This window comes from Acomys minous, assembly GCF_964271855.1.
Source record: "Acomys minous genome assembly, chromosome: 11".
Taxonomy (NCBI): domain Eukaryota; kingdom Metazoa; phylum Chordata; class Mammalia; order Rodentia; family Muridae; genus Acomys; species Acomys minous.
In genome coordinates this window covers 13,728,990-13,741,027 of record NC_140492.1, presented here as the reverse complement: position 1 = coordinate 13,741,027, position 12,038 = coordinate 13,728,990, and the positions used below count along the sequence as shown (strand labels likewise).

The following is a 12,038-nucleotide window of genomic DNA, read 5'->3' as shown; positions in this document are numbered from 1 at the left end:
GGTGCTGGGCAACAAGAATGATAAGACGTTCAGGAGGGCTAAAGTACAGTCATATAACCATCTATTATGTGCACATACAGTCTAAATTTAAAAAAAAAGAAAAAATTATTCTAATTATTTCCATTAAAATATAGATTTTAAAAAATATATAAAATATTTTACCTCATTAAAAATTTATACAATGTATGTATATATATATATTGAAATTGGGATATCCAGACACTCTTAAGTGCTCATTTCATTGCAGCACACTCTTTCATTATAGGACATATATGTATATGCATACACATATATATGTTGCAGATATAACAACAATCTAAAAAGCAGGCATCAATTAGAAATAAATCAAAGAAGGGTATATGGAAGGGTGTTGAGGGAGAAGTAATAAGGATGAAATGTTAGTCCAGAGGTATTCACCATCACTAAATGTCTGAGTCAGTCTCTCAAAGGGATTAGCGCCATGTTGATTTCAGTCCTGAAATTCAGACGCCTACAAAGAACACAAATAATTTCTGGGTCCTATTTGGAAAATATTTGAAGAATAATAAAGCCAAAATCCCCATAACAATTAAAAAGCAGTTTCTGACTTAGACTTCTTTTTCTTTGATCTGTTCTGTGCGCATATGAATGTGCATGCGCATGTGTTTTTCAAACATTCATGAAATCTCTGGTGCTCATGTCCCTTCTGTGATATCTTGGCACAGAATCAAAAAGACTAGAGCAAAAAGATTGTAAGACTCAAAGAAACAAGATTCCTGTAGGATTTTGTTGTCAGATAAGCCACATCATGAAGTCTTATCAACATAACCTGCCGAGGATAGGACAGACGTACATGCAGACACAGAAGGGGAGATCTCATGGGGCCTCAACCCTAAACAGGCATGATTTGACCAACTAATAATTAACTTGCATAACCTACTTATCCTAATAATTCCTGATTGTTTTGTGGTTCTTCTTGTTGTATGTAGTTTATTTTTATATTAGTGTAATAATATACATGTATATATAAAAATTTTAAAAATAATAAAAAATAAAAAAATAAAAAAGTGTTAAAGAATAAATAGAAAATATTCATTAAAAAAAAAGAACTACTACAGGCAACTAAGGAAAGGAATGAGAGAATATTTCTGAGGAAAAAGTCCAATACTAAGTTGTCTTCCCTGAAATCATATGCATCAAGTAACATTATATGAACTGAACAGGTGGTGTGTGTGTCTGTGTGTGTGTGTGTGTGTCTGTGTCTGTGTGTGTGTCTGTGTGTGTGTCTGTGTGTGTGTGTTTGTGTGTGTGTGTGTGTGTGTGTGTGTGTGTGTGTGTGTGTGTGTAAATAAAAAACAGAGGACATGAATTTGATAGAGCTAGAAGGGCATATGGGAAGGATTTGAGGGAGAAAAGAGAAAAACTGAAAATCTGAACAGTGAAATTACATTTTAATTTCTAAATTGTAGAAAGAGCAAGAAAGGGGAGAGGGAGGGAGGAAGGAAGAAGAAAGGAAGAAAGGAAATAAAAAGGAGAGAGGAGACAGAGAGGAGGAGGAAAAGATGGAAAACATCTGAGAAATGGGAAGTTCTTAAAAAGACAAGGAAAGAGAAGAGAAAATCTAATGTTTACAAAGCTGTCTCTGACATGGACTCCTTTGCTTGTTTTCTATCACTTCTTCCTGGTGGGGCTGCTTTGTCATAGGGGAGGAGGGTGTGCTCTGTCCTGATGTGACTTGATGTGCTGGAGTGGGTTGGGGGATTTACCTTGTCTGAGGAGTAGGTGAGCAGTGTTAGGGAAAGAGGGAGGGACAGTAGGACCTGGAGGAGAGGAGCAAGGGGGCTGTGATTGGGAATGTAAACAAATGAATAAATAGATGATAGATAGATAGATAGATAGATAGATAGATAGATAGATAAATAGATAGATAGATAGAGGTATATAGGGAGAGGATAGATTAGATATATAGACAGACAGACAGATAGATGATAGATGGACAGATAGACAGATAGATAGACAGATAGATAGATAGATAGATAGATAGATAGATAGATAGATAGATAGATAGAAAAGATATGCTTTCATTCACATTTTAAAGACATGTTTTGGTTTTGATTCTTTTCTTTCATCTGTGCACCATGTGTAAAGTCTGTATCTCAGAATACTTCTGATGGAAACACATATCATAATAATCTCTGTTTTGGCAGAAAATAATGAACCATCAAACATTCTGTTTCTTATTGGTCTAAATCCAACAGCGACTTCACTTTCTCACTTTGATTTCCCCTTATCCCTTTGAGACTTGGTTGTATTTCTCCTACTTCTTCATGACAGACTTCACATTCTGCTTTCCAATATTTCCCTTTTCCTTTACTGGGAACTCTACAAAATAGAAATATTAAAGCCTATCTTTTCTCATAAATTTTATAACCCTCCATAAAGCTTTATGGAGGATGTAGAGTCTGTGCACTAGATCCATACAGATGACCTACCAAAGCTCACTGGCTATATCCCACAATTTATCTTTTTTCTGATTTAATTCCTAAGGATATTGCAATATTTTCATATCAACAAAATCTTATGGTTTATAAAAAAGGCTCTATTGACTGAATTTATGAAAAAAAAAAAAAACCTCTAGTTAGACTGTAGACTCCAGAATCCTTACAGGACAAAACTGTTCAAACACTGGCACTTGGGTCATCCTTGCACCCGCCCCACATCATGTGCACACTCTCTAAGGGACAGCCTTTACTCTCCCTCATCAGCATCTAGGGATCAAGATGAGATGCCGAAGCAAACGTTGATCCTTTGTAACCAAATGAAACATCTAGAAACCACTTTTCTCCGGGTGCAGCTTCTTAAAAGCCATTCTCACAATGGAGCATTTCTCTTTTTAACATAATCCGTATTTTCTTTGTAACTAGACAAAAGAAGAAGAGTTTTGACCCTGATCATTTTCCCAATTGCTATAAAGTGTGTATAACTATGATTTTTCCATTTTTTAAGTGTACTTGCATTTTGTATTATTTTCTTATGAATAAAATGTTTACTTTATTTTTTTAAGGTCCTTGCAGGTCATTCCCTACTTATTCCCTATTTGTTGCACTAACTTCAATTTAATAAGCCTGTGTACTGAGTTTTCAGTTTCAAAATCCAAATAACTATCATATTTAAATTTCCAAATATTTGACTGTGTTATTTTAGTATTACTTTCAAATGTATCTCTCTTAGCTGTGCTGAAAAAGTATACTCCATAAAATGAAATAATAAAGTTCTAGGTATTTTATTATACAAACTATAACATATACTTAACAGAGACCATGTATTCTAGACTTTACTTATGTATGTCCTATATATTTCAAACTGTTATCTGTATACCTGTGGTGATAGGAATTCATTTGAGCTACATATGAGTACGTACTAATAAATATTATAAATTTATTTTTAAGTCACCATATTTGTTCCACTTTTCACCTAGGACAGAATATGTTGTTTGACATAAACATAAACAAGGAACCAATGGATTGTGCACTTAAATCTCCAAAAGCAAGAGTTTAAAATAAATATTTCTTTATTTTCAATTGATTGCCTCAGGCAGAGCTTATCAACCTGTGTGGTACAACCACTTTGGAGGTCAAATGATCTGTTCACAGGTGTCACAGATCAGATATCCTGCCTATCAGATATTTACATTATAATTCATAACAGTTGAAAATTACAGTTATGAAGTAGCAATAAAAATAATTTTATGGCTGGGGGAGGGTTTACCGCAACATGAAAAACCTTAGTAAAATATAGCAGCATTAGTAGGGTTAAGAACCACTTTTCTAAGGTATGTTCTGTGTAGTAATGAAAAGATGAATCACACAGACAAGAAAATTCTATATCTCCATAGGGGAAAATTATAGATATGTGCTAAATAGAAAGGATATAGAGGAAACTAGGTGTTAGGGGCCATTTTAGTAGTAAATCTTCTAAAAATAAACTAAATAGATGTAATCGTGTACCATTATATATGTCATCTTAAAACTTTGATAGCCTCTTCACATTGATTCAAACACCTAATTTTATGAAAACACGAATTGGATGTGGGGCCTCATCTGAATCTCATGTCCTGAAGTGCAATTGCACATAAGACTGGTCAGTCATTATGCAGCATGATCCTGGGGATGAAAAGAGTCTATGCTAAAACCAACTTGTGTTTCAGGCTTTATAAAATAGCTCAAAATATAATAACAGATGAGGATTGAGTTAACACAATTGGTTTTATTTTAAGAATATAGTATTAAGAAAAAGTGATGATTTAAAACATCTATCTAGACCTAAGAATATCTTAACCTCTAAATAACTAGGCTTCATTGTAAAACTAAACTACCTGGTCTTCAACCCAATCAGAGACATGAGAAGGAATAAAGTTGATTATCTGAATACACCGGGAGTGCAGGTTAATGGCTTTCCAAGATATTGTATATATGTGTAACAATATAAATGTATATGTAAAAATATTTAATAAAAAAATTTTAAAGTGAAAAAAAGGAAAAGTGAAAAGTTCAAGTTAAGACATATAGCACATGCTTGTACACCTTACAGTTACACATAAAACTGACAAATTGTTAAGTAAAATGTATCTGGTCTCATACTTTTGACTACTTTTGGAAAAGTAGGAATGAATTAAGTACATCCCAGGAACAGATGGCATAAAAAAAATATTCCCAGTTCATGCTCTGCTCTCTGTGTCCCATCTTGACTTCAACCAACCCAGAACGTCTATTCCGAATGCACGTTAACCTTAAATTTCATGCGCCCACCATTTGATTATTTCTATAACACCAGACTCCTTTGGATATATACTGGCCATTTAAATATATATATTATTTTATTTTTGAAATTACAATATAATTACATCATTTGTTCCCTGCCGTGTCTTCCATCAAACCTTTCTCATTTGTGTAGTACCCCTTGCTATTATGGCCTCTCTTTCGTTAGTTGATTTTATATAATAGATTGATCAGGTTGTATTTGTATATTAAGTATTTATATAGTTCATGTTCATATATTATATGTTTATATCATTACAATTTCTAGGCTTACCCCTTTATATTGTATAACCAATTTGACAGTTCTTCTCTGCCGTAGACACCAAGTCTTCTTTAGGCAACCATGTCGATGAGGTTTCATAGGCATAGCTTCTATAATATTTCTAGGAAACAAAAGTCTCCCGGCAAACTTCCTGGTTCTATGGCTATTACAGTATTTCTGATCCCTTCACCATTATGATCATCTGAGCCTTAGGCACAAGAGTTATGTAACATGTATATCATTTGGGGCTGGACACCACACTTCATCTATTCTCTGCATGCCTTTTGATTAGTTGCAGCTTGAGGAGGGTTTTAACTAGAGAAGGGGAAGAAAGATTAATACATAAGATGCAAGGAGGAATAGAAAATAACAGTAAGCACATCTGAAAAAGTCATAAGACATTATGTTTGCCTATCTGCCTATAATTATATATTAGTCATGTGAGTATGCATATACATATATAGTTTAAATGAAATTTTCCTATCTAGGGTGGTGATGCTGCCCATGAGTCATAGACTAACAAAATTCTCAAGACCAGGTATGGAAAGCTCTCCTTAGAGTTGTTGGTCAAGGTTGTCCACAGGCCTTCCCAAACACAGACTATTGCTATTGTTGCCTTCAGTTTCCATGCTCCCCACAATGGACTAAGCTCTATAATAAGGCCTCTTCATGAAAATCCTCCATTTGTCTCTCATGCTTCAGTGTCAGAAGATGAAGACTTTAAGGTATCGGTCCATAGATAGCATCACAGGTCCAAACGGATCAAGAAATTGTCAGGGGTCATCAGATGATCTCCAAATAAATAAAGGGGCTTATGAGATGTGCATTCAAGAAACTGACTTCCTGGGATGAGAACATAAGTTTAAGTATGAGGAGTCAAGGTACTGAGTAAGACTAGATTAAAGACAAATTATCATTGGAAAAAAATGGAGTACCCAGGATAAGATCCAGAGAGAATGTGAAGAGGAATTTACCCAATCAGGTGTCAAAATTTTGACAAATAATATTAATAGTGGCATTCAATAGAAAGTAGAGTAACCAAAAAGGGAGTAACATACACCCAATGGCATATGTTAGTATTTGAAATATTTAAATATTTAGAAGTACATGGGAGTGAATTTTCTATGAGGATCTTTTGAAGAGCCTAAAGCCCATTGATGAAGCCAGGCATGGTAGTACATGCCTTAATTCCAGCAACTCAGAAGCAGAGTCATACAGATCTCTGAGTCTGAGGTTAGCCTAGACCATAGAGAGAGTTTCAAGAAAGCCAGGGCTCCAAAGAGAAACCTTATTTCAGACAAAAAACCAAAACAACCCATATTGATGGGACCTCTTAGTCTTACAAACACTTGAGCATGGAGAGGAGGAGGGCGGGGCATGTGGAACAATAAGAAAATCTAATTGGCTAAGTTCTTGTTGTAGGACACCCAAGATGGCTAAACACATAGCTGATCCATGGGGGTTATATCCAATGCATAGCCCAAAATCAGTGCTCCATAAAAGGGAGTGAGTTGTTGGACTACATCTTAGACCCACATAGGCTTTCTCATTGTGTTTTATAGAGATTGACTAGGCATCTCTGGGAAATTTTTATTCTGTTGTGAAGGAATAACAGTAAGCATTAGATTTCTGTTTAATTCTGCCCCTAAATTATAAACTTAGAACCTTGTTTAGATTAATGGAACTCCAATGTTTCAATATCTATGTCTTAAATATAAATTGTGCATGAAACAAAGCCGTAAGCATACTGCATAAATTATTCATTTTTATAAGTTAAAGCTGAAAGATAACAGTTCTTTTAAGATAGAAAATGTCACAGTAGTCTAGGAAGATTTTAACATTTAGGGGGAAAAGTTAAAAGGATGTGACTGTCTTCCAATTAATGTGATTACTAAAAATATCATTAATTGGGAACAATTTTCACATCAACAGAGAAGTCATAACAGTGTTTTAGAAACTACAGGTTACGACCCATTAGTTATTCATGACTGGAATGTTTTAATAGAAAAAGGGAAAAACTAGAATTTTGCATGTAATTATTGCTTGATTAAGTATATACTGGCTTTATATGTGTGTCATATAGATAAAAATATTCATGAAATTATGTATCCATTTGTTATTTGTTTATATATTCCCAAATTCTTGTTGAGAAACTGTGATAACTATTGGAATTAAAACTTGTGTTAAAAGTCAAAGAAAAAAATTAAACTCTTTTTTAATTTTTACATATACATTTATATTATTACACATATATGCAATAAACTACCTATAACAAGAAGAACCATGACATATTCAGGAAGCATATAAATGTTACACTCTTAGTGTTTTGGCTATTTGTATTTGACAGCCTTGAAGACAACATCTTTCCTATCTTGGTGAGTCTAAAATTCTGAATGTAAACAAATCTCCGTCACACCTTGTCATTATCAATTTAAAATATCTATCTAGACCTAAAAGTACCTCATCTCTCTTTTCCTTTATACTCCATTCTTCAGTTTGGAGATAGGGATTGAAAAGTAGATTAGTGACTCTACTCCTCAACTTAATGCCTCAATTGTCACTCACAAGGTTATTTTTACTTCACTGGTATAGAATTTTGTATATAGATGCAAAATAAGTTTAGTTCTAGATACAATGGTGTAGAATTCATGTGTAAGTTTTTCTTCACACACACACACACAATATATATATATATATATATATATATATATATATATATATATATACTTTAATAAAAGAAAAAATTTTAAAGTCCATGGTCTAATTAGAAAGGAAGATAATAACTATAAAGTCAGAGACATTAAAATTTTAAAAATAAATCAATGTTTCTAAGGGAGATAATAAGTAACTTAAAAGGTATGGGGTATCAAGTCTCTTCTTAGTAACCTGCTGTCCTTCCTTTGAGTGCCACCAGGTCTCCCCCTCCAGGGGACATTGTCAAAGGTTAGGCACCAGAGTATGTGAGAAAGTAATATCCCACTCTCCACTCTACTGTGGAGAGTGTTCTGTCCATTGTCTAGATCTGGGTAGGGGTTTAAGGTTTACCACCTGTATTGTCCTTGGCTGGTGCCTTAGTTTGGGGGAGGTAATCCCCCTCAGAAACAGTCATAGGGGAGGGGAATAAGGGGAAAATGGGAGGGAGGGAAGAATGGGAGGATACAAGGGATGGGATAACCATTGAGATGTAACAAGAATAAATTAATAAAGTAAAAAAAAAGGTATGGGGGATATAAAATGAAGATGATATCTGAAGGGAAAAGACAGTACTAAACTCTGATTCTGAAATACACTCTTAACAGTTCTGTGCTGAAGTTGGGGCCCATGTCCAGATGCTACTGAGAGGAGGTGGCTCATGTTGGAAAGAGTCAGCCATTAGAGATGTGGCTTTTGTTTTCTCTAACTTTTGCTTCCTGCCTATCATGAAGGGATGAGCTAACCTCAGCAATATGCTCTGCCATAAAGTAGTATAATTCACCAACATAGACCCAGATAACAAGGGCCAGTGAACACGGGCTGAAACCTCTAAAGTAATAAGCCAAAATAAGCATTTTCACCTTTTAAGATGATATCTTGGGTACTGTATTAGCTACTTGTCCTGTCATTAAAACAGTATACTTGACAAAGGCAATGAGAAGAGAAGGGTTCATTTTGTCTTACAAAACTATGACAATCCACAATGATAAAAAATAAAATAAAATAAACATGATTACAACAGCGAGGCAGCTGACCATATTTTGCCTTAGTCAAGAGAAAGCAGACAGCAATGAAAGCTCTATTTAACCCCCTCTCTACTTTTTATTCAATCCAATATTGTGACCCCTATTAGTGCTACTCAAAGTTAAGGTGGGTTTTCCCTGCTCAAGTAACCTAATCTAGCCAGTCCTTCACAGACATGCCTAGGGGCTAAACTAACATAAAATGTCTCATAGATGCCCCAGATATTTATTTCTCAAGTTAGCCCAGACCTTATATGCTAAAATTCAATGGTAATCATCAGAAACTTCAATGACAATAGAAAACTAACAAAAGGTGATGTTCATCTTCTATTTAAGAAACTGAAAACACAATAGCTACAGATGTAGATTTTGTGAATCATACAACATTATTTAAAAATCATTCACCAACATTATCTTGGGAAAGTATTTTTCCTAAATTGTGAAAATATTTTTAATAAAATTCTTATATTAAAACCACCCTTTAAATTCCATAATGAATTTAATTTTTGGAAATGTTAAAGTCTATAAAGTCTATAAAAACACATTTTCATATTTAGAGCCAAAGACTATTGTATTTATTAGATATTTTAGTCTTAATTATCTCACAAGCTAGTAATAAGGAAATCTGAAAGTTAGGCAAAATACTAGAAAGTTCACTACAGTCTCTACATGAGTTTGAAAGATCCCTAGCATGTCTATCCACTCGTTTTAATAAGGCCAGTAGCCAAATACCTCAAATGTTGTTGGAGCTAAACAATAAGTTTCTAGACTATACCAAGTTAAAAAAGGGAAACAAAGTCATCAATAATTTAGGAATAGAAAATATATGAGATTTGTACAAAATAGAGGACCAATATCTAGAATGGTAAAAGTAAGAGAATCCCACAGGTAGCAGAACTACGTCATTTTCCATCTTACCCATCACCCAAGCAGGACCGGTACCTCATAACAGAGTGCTGTTGGCAGTTGGTTCTGATAAATCTTTCTGAGAACACAATGCTGCTCTTTAGGAGTTGAAGAATGATGATGTAAACACATCTTATAAAGACCAGTTCCAAAGACATTTGTTTAAGTTTTTGTGGCTATTATTATTGTTACTACTACTACTACTACTACTACTACTACTACTACTATTATTATTATTATATTATTATAATTAAAGTGGCAAGGGTCTATGAAATGGACTTGATATAGAATGTCCACCACTGTGACATGCGTTTAAGGTTGTGCTGTTGGGGACACTGTAAGACCTTGGAGATGAAACCTACCAGGAAGTCGTGGGTGCTTAGAGGAATGGGAGATTGCAAATGCCATGGAACCAATAGCCTCACATAGCAAAGTCCATGCTATAAGTTGCCCCTTTATGTTGCCTTAACACCTATAAATCTGAAAGGTAAACAGATGCTTCCCCCAACTAAGTAGATTATTTTCAATATTTGATCACAGACATTAGAAAAATTAGGGGGAGAGGCAGGGAAAACCCTATAGGTAGTTCTAAGTGTTGATTGGTTCACTGCACATGACATCACAAGGAATCATTGTGAAGTATGCTAGATACCAGTCCACATAAAGTGCTGCCTTAGGCTAGGTCTTGTCTGTATACTGCAGAGTGGCTCGTGGTTGGTGGATGAATTGTTGGATTCAGTTGTTTCTGATAGGACAGGACTTTCCCAACCTGTTGGGCCTTCACTTAGTAAGTGTATTTCCCTGATTTTTAGTTTTGAATTTTAGTGTTTAGCATTTAAGTGTTGATTTATTCTCTTTTATTGAAAACAAGTTATTTCCTCATACAATATACCATGATTATAGGTTTCCCTCCTACTGTTCTTCTCAGTTCTTCCCCATTTTTCTTTCCCTCTGGATCAAATCACTTTCTGTCTCTCATTAGAAAAGAACAGGCAACCTTAAAGAAAATATCATCTCTCCTATCTGGGTGAATCTAAAGTTTTGTACCTAAATTAATTTCTATCATATCTTGTACCTAACAGCCTAAAACCATCTATCTAGACCTTAAACCATCTTCTTATTCCTAAACAACTAAGCTTAACTGTAAAACTATAGCAATCTAGTCTTCAGCCCCATCAGAGACTTGAGAAAGGATAAAATTACTTGGGTAAAAAGGAAGTGCAGGTTAGCAGCTTCTAAAAGGAAAATTATGACAGAGACAGTTTGCTGCCTGGACAGCCACCCAAAACTCTCTGTAGAATTGGAGCATCATCTTCAGCCTTCTGGCCCAGTACACCTGACAGACATATTTGTGAAGCAGAACTGTGAAGGACTTGCGTACCCTGTCTTGGCCAAGTTTAGCAGTCAACTCAGCCTGCATCCAAGCTTGCTCACTTTTAGGCAAAATTCTGTCTGTGGTAGAAGTAAGGAAGTTTTCTTTGCCTAATGTCTTTGCCGTATTTGAATCCATCTCCATAAGAAGGTTCATCAATCCTAATCATCTTCTTTGAGGAAGGCTGTGTGCTTCCAGGAGTTTATCTGTCTTGTTGTCAAAGAATCTTTAAAATATAAAAAATAAATCTTGAATTGCCATATTCCACAGTTCTGTCAGGTTTTTGAAGACCTTAATTTATCTATTTTATATAATTTATCTATCTATAGAATCATACCTATATGTTAAATATCAGATGTATATTCCTGTGCTAAATTAGATTAGTATTTGACATGACCATTATTCTAATAAACTATCCATTAACTTGAATTACTTAATAATTCTAAAAACTGAAATAGGAGTTTTAAAGTATTGGAACTAAACACTGAATTATACATTAATTGTATGGGTATAATACCTTATGATAGGGTATTTTTTTTCTTCAAAGCTGCAAAATAGCTTTTGACTAGATATTATATAGTATGTAGGTTTTACTATTGGTTTTATAATTGTTCCACAATTATTCTTACTGTATGATGTGTATGCATAAATAAATATATATAAATTCTGATGCTAATTACTGGCTCCCAAGATCTAGTTGTTGCCCAGATGAGCACATTTTCACATAAACCTGTTCTTGTTGTGTAAATCTTGTGTAATAAATTATTCTTGTTTGCCCAATAAAAAGCCAATACCCGGGCAGGGCCAGAGGAAAGTAGGTGTGGCAAAGGTTCACAGTCTTTGAGAAGATAAGGATCTTGGGAAGAAGAAGACAAGTATCAAATGATGAAAGTAACAGGGAAGCCATGATGAGTTAGTGTGAAGAGGAACACGTGGCTGGAAGGTGAAGACCATAAGCAAGTATTTTTAGAATTATGGATGGAAAG

At 34.5% G+C, this 12,038-nt stretch overlaps 1 long non-coding RNA gene across 1 annotated transcript in view; it reads right to left on the bottom strand.

Annotated features, from left to right (window-relative positions):
* The window catches only part of LOC311608519, a 39,411-nt gene extending 29,669 nt beyond the window's left edge, over nt 1–9,742 (bottom strand). Inside the window, exon 1 of the long non-coding RNA XR_014783001.1 lies at nt 9,693–9,742. This is a non-coding gene — a long non-coding RNA (uncharacterized lncRNA). The remainder of the gene's footprint in view (nt 1–9,692) is intronic.
* Between the last annotated feature and the right edge of the window lie 2,296 nt (nt 9,743–12,038).